General features: G+C 32.6%; 1 long non-coding RNA gene across 1 annotated transcript; it reads right to left on the bottom strand.

Annotated features, from left to right (window-relative positions):
- Positions 1-6,497: 6,497 nt before the first annotated feature.
- On the bottom strand, positions 6,498-7,261 carry LOC137408169 (uncharacterized). The gene is made up of 3 exons (XR_010980044.1): positions 7,182-7,261; positions 6,851-6,916; positions 6,498-6,557 (listed from the first exon to the last, which is right to left on the bottom strand). It is a non-coding gene; the product is annotated as an uncharacterized lncRNA (long non-coding RNA).
- Between the last annotated feature and the right edge of the window lie 6,760 nt (positions 7,262-14,021).

Genomic DNA, 14,021 nt, shown 5'->3' with positions numbered 1-14,021 from the left:
GTTCATTTATTTGTCTTTTAAGAGTTCTGATGTTTGCTGAGCGCCACCTTAGTTGAGCTGGAAAACTAATAAAAATAGAAAACATTAATATACAATACAACTATTAAAATATAATCTTATGCCCCCGCCATCTTGTCTATATGATAGGCCTACACTTGTTTCCTTGTGGCAGTTTAAAGATGCATACATAAGAGCCCGGTTTTACTCTGTATGGGATCTCACCTCTATTAGATGGTTACCCTATGCATATGTGATATCGTAATGTTTTGTAGGAAATCTGATTAAACAAAATATATATCCATGTATATTATGGTTAGTTACAATCAATTGTGATTTTCTTGTTCGGTTGACATCTGACATCCTTTGATTGGCCTGCTGCGCTGCACTGATGATAAATAACACATCTTCTACAAAAGTTGTTATCTTCATATAAGTTTCTGGCTAATTTAGCCTCATATTCTATCACTTAGCCTGGGTGGCATCACATCGGCATATCACATCGTGTATGCCAAGATTAAAATATCGTGTAGGAAAAAAATAATAATCTGAATCAGTGAGTCAACTAAAGTTTTTACAAGTCGAAATGCATCAGCTAATCCAGAGCTGTGTGTAAGCTTGTCAGTTATATTTGTGGGTGCATGTGTGAATTTGCGGTTACAGGAAATGAGTTGAACAAGAAAACGAATAATAAATTTAATTCTAGTACTCGACCAACCAACTTTATGGCTGTCAACACATGCCCGTACAGCCTGAATTGTGTTAGCGTAACTTAGCTGATTAGCGATCTGCTAACACAAGCCACAACCGTAGACAGTCTAAAACTGACTCTGAGAAAGAGGGGAGGGGGAAAGAGAGACATGCTTAAATAATTCCGACAACGCAGACAGAATGAACAATTAGACAGCAGTAGATACCACTGCAGACTACACAAGATCAACAATCCATTACAATATTTGTAAGTATATAAATTTCGAAGCTGCAAAAACTTAAAAATGGCAGCGAAGGTTAGAAAATTCCTGAAACTCAACTGAATAGTTTTGTAATGAAATGTGTTGCTTAATACAAGAGTTGCACATCAGTTTTATTTATTTGTAAATACTTATATGAATTTGTGTTACAGAAAATGAGTCAAATAAAAAATGGCAAATTAATTACATTTTTGTATCTTTCTAACTTCTCCGCTGTCATCAGTTTGCATAGCTGCTATAAATTGTAGTAGCATTAGCTAGCTAAAGTTATCTAAGATGCATAAAACACTAAAGGTTTATATTTCTCCTAATTCTACCTAATGATGAGTTCACCGTTCCTAATCTGAAATAAGAATTAATTGTTAATGGTCTGTTCTGCAGCTGGTCATCCTCTTTGTTACATTGTTTATTCATAGATAGTTCCTGAACTTGGTTAAAAAATATCTATGAATCTGATAGCTTGCTAAGATAGTTTCTGAAATTTGTTACATCTGGCTAAATGGTTAAATATGTTTAGCTATATGACTTTACTGAGTTTCATTTTTCTTAAATTTGTTGAGGTTCTTCTGCAAAAAGACTTTTTTTGCAGTAATCACCATAATTTGCTGTCACTACAGAGACTATTAAATGCGATTATGTTGTATACTGTATTAGTGGCCCCAACTAATTTTTAAGTGCAATCCACATAATTTAGGTTCAATGTTATCACAGTATAATTTTATTATTTTTTCATAATTATCCCTTTACTATTAATCTATTTTAGAATGACTATTGTAATTGCTGGATATTATGGTCACACAGACTGCTTTAACAGTCTACCTGTTCTACCTGATGTATTGTGGAGAACCTAAGACGAATCTCTCAAATAGTCTGCAGAATCTAAAAATTTACTGTTTTTATGTTTTAATGATTCTTATATGGCATAATTTCGAAAATATTTCCATTTACAATGAAATTATTGTCAATAAAGTAATAAATAAAATAATCTAACAATTTATTTTCACAAAGCTTTTCTTAGCTAGGTATTGCAACCACTTATAGAGTTTTAATACCTCTGCATATATGTCGCCTTAGAACTTTCCTTTTTAAGATAAGTTTCATAACTAGACAAATGTGCTAAAATTGCTGCCTATGCCCATCAAATAGCTCTTAGAACTTGAAAGAGTGCCAGCTGTGCCAGCCTGCGGTTTTATATACTTTGCACCCTTTTCAACCTACTAACATCCCAACACTTCTGCTTCAAGTTTTGAACCTGTGAAAGCTCAAAATAGTTTGCACTAGTTTGCAGAATACAGGAATTTATTTTTAGCAACCATATCAGTCAGTAGTATAAATTTTACAAAGCAGTAAATTTTTGTAACTACCATTCAATCACCCCATTTAAAACATGGAGCATTTTAGTGGTTATTTATGTGCTACCCTATATCAACATACATTTCAAGTTCTATGTAGTCTCGTACCTATTATCATAGATCAATTGGAAGTGGTTTATTTTCCTGCTGAATTGTTGAATTCTCTGGAACCAAAAGGTTCAGATGTTCAGAATTCTCTGGAACCTCAATGGTTCCAGAGAATTCTGAATCTCTAAACCTTCTGACTCCACCTTACAAATTAGGTTTCAAAGTTGGTATCCCCATTATCTCACTAAGAAATTTATATCCATCAAATCTTTGCAATGGAGCAGGATTGGTAAGTAAAAGATTATTGTCTCATGCCATAGAAGCCACTATTTTATCCAGATTTGCTTGAAGAGAGAATGTCTATATTATCAGAAGACCTGTATTTTCAGCTTATAATCTCTTTAATCTCAAAAGTCTTTCATCAACTCAAATTGTCAATGTTAATTAATAAATCTCAACATCAAACCATATTGTCAGAAGGACTCCACCTGGAAGAGGACTGTTTTACGAATGCATGATTAGTTGCCCCAGAGATAACTCAGGCTAGTCTAATCTTCCCAAAGTTTTAATGAGAAGATGACTATTTGACTATATTTTATATTTAAAAGGTAAAAAGCAGTTTGTACAGTTCATTTAAGTTTTCAAAGTTTACTAAGCCGATTTCAAAATAATTTTTGAACAATTGAAAGCAGCAACTCTTTCTAGCAAAGTCACTAAAGAATATTACAGTATAAAAAATACACAGCCTCATCAAATGAAAGGCTGATGGTTCATATAGCTTTTTTCAATAATTATTAAATATTTTCAATAATAGGTTTTATATTATTCTATGTATCTCACCATCGACTAAAAACTATTAATCTATGTATTTCACACTCAATGATGTAGTAATTATTATTATTGCGTGAATATATTTTACATCACATTAATTTAACATTTTTATAATATGGAGAACAATTTTTATGACTACATCACTGCTGACACTATTAATCACTATACACCATAATATAAATACAAAATATAAAAGGTACTAGTCATAAAAATAACTCTACAGTAGTTGTAGCACTGTGAACATGTTTCTGGTGTGATGTAACGGTAGAATGGTAGAAATATCAACGGTAGTTTTTTACCAAGGTCTCAGCGAAATACTTTGCAAACCCATAAATCCTTGCTGAGATGTTATCATTATTTTTTACATACTATTAATGATTTCTACTCATTATTTTGTAAAGAGCAAGGCATGAGCTAACAAGGAGATAGTAAAACAGTAAAATACAAAATAAAAAACATTTTTGCGATCAATATTTTTTCTAGCTTATTCAATCATTTGCCAATTTTATTGATTTTTTGTTTTCAACCTGGTTTTGTTTCATGTAATTTTCTGAACTATGTAAAAGATATTTTACGCATTATGGTTTGCTCTGTGATAGTTTTTTTTATCAAGGTTAGAGTCGATCTATATTGCCAACATCTGTTTCAAAATTGCCTTTAGGAGGAGCTAGTAGTGCACTCTACAAGGCAATTATTGTTGCGTCATGAAGTGAGGGATGCCGGTCAACCAAGAATTAGGCTGAACAATCAGCAGCCTAGCTGACCCCGGCTCTACCGGCCAGTGAGAAGACGGCTTGGCCTCACCGGGGCAAAAGAGAGACAGCTCGATATCATCAAACCGAGACGAGGAGTGACCAACCCAACTAAAAAAGTGACTGCCAGGCGCTGACTGGCGCTAGAGACCAGCTGGTGTTCTGAAGAAGAGTCAGTTGAAGCCTTTAATATCTAAAGATGCTGTCAGGACCTAACAAGCCAGGAATTTCTCAATGAGTAGAGTTGTATGTGCAAATATTTCATACCATACATTTTAATAATATGTTGCATAAATATGTATAGTCATACTCGAACAGTTGGTTGGTTTTAAGTAGAGCAGTAAAAAAGCTCTGGTGATCTTTTACCCTGGTGGCAACCGTGGGATCTTTTGAATCCCAGCTCTACAGGAAGCAGCAAACCTCAAGATGAAATTTCCACAAAGAAAAGAAACAGAAAGAAACAGTAGGAGAGGAACCCAGAGAGATCGAGTGACACAAAGTGTGACACCCTTTGGACTGGTGTAGGCCTAGCTGTCTTATAAATGGCAGCCTGTTTCTAAACCTCCAAGGGATAAGTTTGCAAGAGGAAAGTCATCAGCATAACCACCTGGTGTGCCCAGAGCGTGAAAGGAAACATAACTGCTTGAATGGTGTAATAGAAAGGCTAATAATGGTGCTGAGGACCCCATTTTTGACCCATCAGTTAAAGGCGCCTCAATACACAGGTACCAAGAAAGTGGAACATTTGATAACCTGTTACCGAGAGGTAGTCAGAACCAATCGATAAACAGAAGCTGCCACACTGCTGCACGTGAGGAAGTACAAATGCCAAAAAGATTTGGCCACGCTTACCAAGTCAAAGTCATCTTTGGTGTGCTCGGGGCTCATCTTGGCCTGTCTCCCAAGCAGTCCCTGGATGCCAGCACTCAATCAGAATTGAGTATATTGCAAATAAATGATTGTACTACCTACCATGAACACACCGTTTGAGTGGGTCAGCTGGTCTAAGTGGCCTATGGCAACCTGCCAGACCTCACAAGGCTAACATGGCAAAGGCTTAGTTAACATGGCAGTAGTATAGTGAGAGCAGATCTACACACACTAGGCGGAGCTTAGGGAGCAGGAAGTGACATCACATCAGGATCTGTTTGATTGAGAGTTGGGGGGTGGAGCTAGGCGGTGTTGAGTCATGGTGTGAGTCATGGCGATCTGTGTGATTCGTGGTGCGAGTAATGGTGTGAGTTGGTTGGTGACGTCGCGGTGGTGGTGTCGGTGGCCGAGTGGTGAGTCGGGCCGCGAGATGATTCGCGGTTGTATTTGGGATTATCGGATTTCGTTGGCGTCCGGTAGAGGTCGCTCTTCCGTGCCGTTTCGGGGATTGACGGAGAGCTCGGTGGCGACGGGTTGACGGACGGTGGCGGATGGATTTCGAGATCGTCGGAGCTTGTATGTATTTTCTTTTTTCCGATCCCGAATGAGAATGATGTGTCTGCGAACAAATATTCATTTTGATTGTAAACTTCATAAATTCTGAAATTATCCATCGCTGTTATGGTTCCACTACTTTTTTAAAGATAATGTATAAATTGATGAAGTATTATTAGTTAGTGTTGATTGTTACTGGAGCTTCTGAGGAGTCAACTTCCAATAGTATGAATATCGACATTATTTCTGAAAGAACTTCCCAATTGAATATGAAACAAAGAGAGTATAGAAGACCAACCAAGTCTAGATTGAACAGAACTACGTCATTACGAAGATCATCAAGAAAAAGTTCGGTAGTAAAGCGGTTATTCGAATCCAAGGAAAATTATATGGAAGGAGATGAGAAAATTACGTCACCTATTGCAACAGTTTTTAAAACCGAGGAAATGCAAGAACCATGGAAATGGATTGATCTAAAAGTTTTGGATATTCCAGCTTCGTTAGAAGTAATACAAGCAAATAAGTCTGAAGAAAATGACAATTGTGAGATTGCGTTGCAATTCTTCGTTGAACGTAAGGGAGAGCGTGTGGTATTATGTTCGATCATCGAACCTCAAAAGTATAACATTCCCTCATCATTTCAATGGTTGACACCAGCTCTCATGATATTGGATCGAAGTGAGATTTACATGAACTCTAAGTCTTCATCAGGATTAAAACTTTTCAGAATTGACGGAGCATGCAATCTGAAGGAATTCAGAGAGAAATTAAACAAAGATTATAAACTCTGTATATCAAGACAGTAATGAGTTAAGGAAATGATATTATGATTAAATTTTATATAGTTTATTTGATGATATATCATAGGGATTTAAACTTACTATCAATGGATATGTTATTGAATAAAAGTTTTGTATATAAAAATGCTAAAACATAATTTAAAAAAGACTATTGAATTTCATTCAATCCCAATTTTCTTCTTCTTCTTTCATTGTCGAATGAGAATGAACTGTCTACAATCAAAACATACATTATTTTTAGTGAGATATAGTAAAAGTAAGACATACAATCAGATTAGATCATTCATTCAAACTAAAAATCAAATATAATGTAATACTTACTGAAGAAGAAGAAGATCCATCCTTTTTCTGAATGGAATCTTCCTGTTGAGATACGGGAGCCTGCAATCGCAATGATTACAGTCAGGATGGATTACTATAACCTTGCTGAGATAGTAGACTCTACATTCACAATGGACTCCAACTTAAATTGTAAATTTTAATTGCATTAGTCATCGAATCATAGAATGATATGCAAGATGTAATGCAGACAGAATAGGATATGCAATCAGCTAGAGTAGGACATACAGACAATAAGAAAAACAAATATGTTACATCACATAGTCAGACTAGGACACACAGACAGAGGAGGATATTCAGTTAAAATAAAGAAATAAATATAATGTACTACTTACTGAAGATTCAAATTCATAAAGCCTTCTCCGAAAAGGACTATATTTAGTTCGGTGATGCCCAGGATCCTACAATTGCATTGATAACAGTCAGAGTAGAACATGCAGACAAATTAAAACACAGTCAGGTCTTACTTTGAATTTCAATTCCAACTCCTTTTGTTTTAAAGTGGAGTTATACAAAATATTAATTACTGTTTTCACAGATTGATACTCATTTTAACATTCCTACATACCAATTGGAGTGAATTTTGTTGAATGTATTTGATCTTTAGTTACATGTTTTATCATTATACAACGATATTAGACGAAATAAATATAATGTAATACTTACTTTTAAAGTCAATGTAACATCGAAGTTACGAAAGAACTCCTCTCTTTGCTGCTGCATGACCAATGATTTCTACAATAATTTCCAAAATTACTTTGTATAATTTAATTGTTTCATTTAAGCAAACCCTATAATTCGAAATATATTTAATATGTAGTTTATATTCTCAAGTTTCCTTTAATCAAAAGTATAATTTAGTAAAATATTATAATGTAGTACTTACTTTCTTTTGAAGCTTGATCTTGAATCGAAAAGCCTTCTGTTTTTCAGGATCTACCTCTCTACCCCAAGGGCAGTAGCCCCATATCTCAACACACGTGTTGATGCATTTTGTCTGAGTTAGGAGTCTATCCACGTTTTTGTCTCGAGCACACATTGTAAACTATTATAAATAAAATGAGATGAAAAACTTATTCTTTCTCGTTGCTTATATAGTAAGCAGAATCAATATTATGGTTGATTAAACTTGTGTAATTTATGATCACGAAGTTGTAAAATCAGCTAAACAGATTTCGCGAAATTCAAATTCGCGAAAGTTGACTATATAATATATGATGTGAAATTTCGCGAAATCCAATTTCGCGAAATTCACTTTCGCGAAATTCAATTTCGCGAAAGTTGACTATATAATATATATGATGTGAAATTTCGCGAAATCAACTTTTCGCGAAATTGAATTTCGCGAAAGTTGACTATATAATATATATGATGTGAAATTTCGCGAAAGTGACTTTCGCGAAATTCACTTTCGCGAAATTCAATTTCGCGAAAGTTGACTATATAATATATATGATGTGAAATTTCGCGAAATCCAATTTCGCGAACTTCACTTTTGCGTTGATGTACAAGTGAGCCGTGATTTATAAATGTATATATAATAATAAAATGTGAGTAAGATAAAAGCTACTAAAGATACAATAAACAATGCTAGGATTGTGCTAGTCTATGTTAATATACAAGTGAGCAGTGATTATAATTGTATATAATAATAAAATGTGAGTAAGATAAAAGCTAGGGTTGTGCTAGTCCATGTTAATGTACAAGTGAGCAGTGATTATAAATGTATATATAATAATAAAATGTGAGTAAGATAAAAAGCTACTGAAGATAGAATAAACAAAGCTAGGATTGTGCTAGTCCATGTTAATATACAAGTGAGCAGTGATTATAAATGTATATATAATAATAAAATGTGAGTAAGATAAAAGTTACTGAAGATACAATAAACAGAGCTAGGATTGAGCTAGTCTATGTTAATATACAAGTGAGCAGCGAATATAAATGAATATATAATAATAAAACGTGAGTAAGATAAAAAGCTACTGAAGATACAATAAACAAAGCTAGGATTGTGCTAGGCCGTGTTAATATACAAGTGAGCAGTGATTATAAATGTATATATAATATTAAAATGTGAGTAAGATAAAAACTACTAAAGATACAATAAGAAAAACTAGGATTGTGCTAGGCCATGTTGATATACAAGTGAGCAATGATTATAAATGTATATATAATAATAAAATGTGAGTAAGATAAAAGCTAGGGATGTGCTAGTCCATGTTAATATACAAATGAGCAGTGATTATAAATGTATATATAATAATAAAATGTGAGTGAGATAAAAGCTACTGAAGATACAATAAACAAAGCTAGGATTGTGCTAGGCCGTGTTAATATACAAGTGAGCAGTGATTATAAATGTATATATAATATTAAAATGTGAGTAAGATAAAAACTACTAAAGATACAATAAGCAAAACTAGGATTGTGCTAGGCCATGTTGATATACAAGTGAGCAATGATTATAAATGTATATATAATAATAAAATGTGAGTAAGATAAAAGCTAGGGTTGTGCTAGTCCATGTTAATATACAAGTGAACAGTGATTATAAATGTATATATAATAATAAAATGTGAGTAAGATAAAAGTTACTGAAGATACAATAAACAGAGCTAGGATTGAGCTAGTCTATGTTAATATACAAGTGAGCAGCGAATATAAATGAATATATAATAATAAAACGTGAGTAAGATAAAAGCTACTGAAGATACAATAAACAAAGCTAGGATTGTGCTAGACCATGTTGATGTACAAGTGAGCAATGATTATAAATGTATATATAATAATAAAATGTGAGTGAGATAAAAGCTACTGAAGATACAATAAACAAAGCTAGGATTGTGCTAGTCCATGTTGATATACAAGTGAGCAGTGATTATAAATGTATTTATAATATTAAAATGTGAGTAAGATAAAAACTACTAAAGATACAATAAGCAAAACTAGGATTGTGCTAGGCCATGTTGATATACAAGTGAGCAATGATTATAAATGTATATATAATAATAAAATGTGAGTAAGATAAAAGCTAGGGTTGTGCTAGTCCATGTTAATGTACAAGTGAGCAGTGATTATGAATGTATATATAATAATAAAATGTGAGTAAGATAAAAGCTACTCAAGATAGAATAAACAAAGCTAGGATTGTGCTAGTCCATGTTAATATACAAGTGAACAGTGATTATAAATGTATATATAATAATAAAATGTGAGTAAGATAAAAGTTACTGAAGATACAATAAACAGAGCTAGGATTGAGCTAGTCTATGTTAATATACAAGTGAGCAGCGAATATAAATGAATATATAATAATAAAACGTGAGTAAGATAAAAGCTACTGAAGATACAATAAACAAAGCTAGGATTGTGCTAGACCATGTTGATGTACAAGTGAGCAATGATTATAAATGTATATATAATAATAAAATGTGAGTAAGATAAAAGTTACTGAAGATACAATAAACAGAGCTAGGATTGTGCTAGTCTATGTTAATATACAAGTGAGCAGCGAATATAAATGTATATATAATAATAAAACGTGAGTAAGATAAAAGATACTGAAGATACAATAAACAAAGCTAGGATTGTGCTAGACCCTGTTGATGTACAAGTGAGCAATGATTATAAATGTATATATAATAAAATGTGAGTAAGATAAAAGCTACTGAAGATACAATAAACAAAGTTAGGATTGTGCTAGGCCATGTTAATATACAAGTGAGCAGGGATTATAAATGTATATATAATAATAAAATGTGAGTAAGATAAAATCTACTAAAGATACAATAAGCAAAACTAGGATTGTGCTAGGCCATGCTGATATACAAGTGAGCAATGATTATAAATGTATATATAATAATAAAATGTGAGTAAGATAAAAGCTACTGAAGATACAAACAAAGCTAGGATTGTACTAGTCCATGATGATATACAAGGGAGCAGTGATTATAAATATATATAATAATAAAATGTGAGTAAGATAAAAGCTACTGAAGATACAATAAACAAAAACTAGGATTGTACTAGTCTATGTTGGTGTACAAGTGAGCAATGATTATAAATGTATATATAATAATAAAATGTGAGTAAGATAAGAGCTACTGAAGATACAATAAACAAAGCTAGGACTGTGCTAGTCCATGTTAATATACAAGTGAGCAGTGATTATAAATATATATAATAAAAAAATGTATTATTATATATACTCACATTACTTACTCTCATTTTATTATTATATATATATTTATAATCACTGCTCACTTGTATATTAACATGGACTAGCACAGTCCTAGCTTTGTTTATTGTATCTTCAGTAGCTTTTATCTTACTCACATTTTATTATTATATATACATTTATAATCACTGCTCACTTGTATATTAACTCTTTCGCTACCACGTTAATTGTTGACCAAACGATTATTCTGCCCAAGTTAATTCAAACGGATTTTCTAAAAAATCCGATATACCGTTAGTATTTAAGTAATATCTCAAAAAATGAAAACATATATCGTTTTACTTTTAAATGTATCTTATTCAGAACAAAATTCTCCACAAGATAGGTGTAAAATTGTTTAGCAACTCTTACTCTCACAAAATTCCTGACGCTTTTCTTTGCGTTGAACAAACTCGGTGTGTTTCTTATTGTCATGACGATAACGGTCTGGTTTTACCGTTTTTGAAAAAATAATTAGAAATGGAATTGTTGAACCAAAAATTTGGTTGCACGTCATTGGCAACAAGGTTGTTTCATTGGAAACAAAATTTGATTGGCCTAGCTGATGTGTGGGATTTGTAATTAAAAGAAAAAGTGAAACCCTATTGATGAGTCGATACACCGTCTGATTGTCTGTATTTATATTACCGCGAATTGATGGAAATGTTCAACAAAAAAAACAAAAAATTTTTTTTTTTTTTATTGGTTACACCTGATTGGCAAAAAGGTTGTTTTATTGGAAACAATTCTTTCAACAACATGTGGTGATTACTGTCTTCTCTTTGCAATATTTTGGAGCAGAGGATGTTCAATAGAAGATTTTCTAACAGTTATGCTAAAAATTTCTGAAACAGATACACGAGATCATGTAGTTCGAAAAACTATACTAGATAGATATGATTGGAATGAAAAAAAATTAGTAAAAGTCTTAATAACGAAGAAAATGAAGGTGTTGACAATGTACATATTCAAGGAACTTCCCAAATTGTTAAATTACTAGAAGATCTGACATAAATTTTTTTTCTATATTTTACAATTGAATATACATATATACTTTATATCGAAATAAAGTTGGTAACAAATACAACCGAATATTATTTACTTTTTGATATAAGTTTTATATATTGATATACTCACACTGAGTTGGAGTTATCCTCAAAATAATCCACATATTAATCCATGTATGCCCCTTTACTAGTTCATCATCTTCATCTATTTACTGGTCGAGAAACTGTTATGGAATGGTTAAGCCAAACCAAACAGGAGAATTCCATAGGTAAACCTAGGAAAACAATCAGGTCGAATGCCAAGGCGCTTGTCCACACAACAGCCCCTGAAAACAGCGACACTCAACGAACTTAATCGCGAGTAGCCGGCTAACAGAATTCTAGCTGAAGCATACAAGCCTTATGGTATCAACACTCGATCGACCCAAATTCTCAAATATAAGTAGGCATCAAGAGATGGTTAATGAGGCAGAATATTCCATCAGATTATGCAACGCTTATATAGTGAATTGAAGAATGATGGGTGTGTCCAAAGGAATTAATGAAGCGAAAATAGTAAACAGATTTTCGCGAAAATGAATTTCGCGAAAGTGAATTTCGCGAAATTGAATTTCGCGAAATTACACATTATATATATTATATAGTCAACTTTCGCGAAAGTGAATTTCGCGAAATTCAATTTCGCGAAATTACACATTATATATATTATATAGTCAACTTTCGCGAAATTACACATTATATATATTATATAGTCAACTTTCGCGAAATTGAATTTCACGAAATTACACATTATATATATTATATAGTCAACTTTCGCGAAATTGAATTTCGCGAAATTACACATTATATATATTATATAGTCAACTTTCGCGAAAGTGAATTTCGCGAAATTCAATTTCGCGAAATTACACATTATATATATTATATAGTCAACTTTCGCGAAATTGAATTTCGCGAAAGTGAATTTCGCGAAATTACACATTATATATTATATAGTCAACTTTCGCGAAATTGAATTTCGCGAAAGTGAATTTCGCGAAATTGAATTTCGCGAAAACTGTTTATATATATCATTAGATCACAAAATTATTGAACCGCGACAACACTTCTACTTGTTATAAAACCTTCGAGCGAATATGCCTTTTCAATTCAGTTCATAACTTCACAATGAGTACCAGAGACAACAGAAAAAGGAAATTTCAAGAACGATTACAATGTGTAGATAAATGTGTGAAGCGATGGGGTTACTGCTCTCATGGAATGGAAATAAGCGATCGGAAGCGAAAAGCTTGTCGATTTCTCTTACGTGAAAAGTTCTATCAAGATCTCAACGAAAGATTACGGTTTACAGTAAGTACTACAAATTCAATCTAGATGTTATGTAGGAATGATACAATGAATCTTCTCTTCTGAGTAGTAACTATGTGTTCTAGGCTGATTGTATTCATTGCAATTGCAAACTCCAATATCTTAGCAAAGTGTATGTTATATCCCTACTCAGATTAAAACAGATTATTTTAACTGAATATCCTCCTCTGTCTGTGTGTCCTAGTCTGACTATGTGATGTAACATATTTGTTTTTCTTATTGTCTGTATGTCCTACTCTAGCTGATTGCATATCCTATTCTGTCTGCATTACATCTTGCATATCATTCTATGATTCGATGACTAATGCAATTGAAATTTACAATTTAAGTTGGAGTCCATTGTGAATGTAGAGTCTACTATCTCAGCAAGGATATAGTAAACCATCCTGACTGTAATCATTGCGATTGCAGGCTCCCGTATCTCAACAGGAAGATTCCATTCAGAAAAAGGATGGATCTTCTTCTTCTTCAGTAAGTATTACATTATATTTGATTTTTAGTTTGAATGAATGATCTAATCTGATTGTATGTCTTACTTTTACTATATCTCACTAAAAATAATGTATGTTTTGATTGTAGACAGTTCATTCTCATTCGACAATGAAAGAAGAAGAAGAAAATTGGGATTGAATGAAATTCAATAGTCTTTTTTATATTATGTTTTAGCATTTTCATATACAAAACTTTTATTCAATAACATATCCATTGATAGTAAGTTTAAATCCCTATGATATATCATCAAATAAACTATATAAAATTTAATCATAATATCATTTCCTTAACTCATTACTGTCTTGATATACAGAGTTTATAATCTTTGTTTTAATTTCTCTCTGAATTCCTTCAGATTGCATGCTCCGTCAATTCTGAAAAGTTTTAATCCTGATGAAGACTTAGAGGCGATAGATAATT

This window comes from Watersipora subatra, chromosome 11, assembly GCF_963576615.1.
Source record: "Watersipora subatra chromosome 11, tzWatSuba1.1, whole genome shotgun sequence".
NCBI lineage: Eukaryota > Metazoa > Bryozoa > Gymnolaemata > Cheilostomatida > Watersiporidae > Watersipora > Watersipora subatra.
Note: the sequence above shows the minus strand (reverse complement) of the source record. Positions and strands in the feature narration are given on the sequence as shown.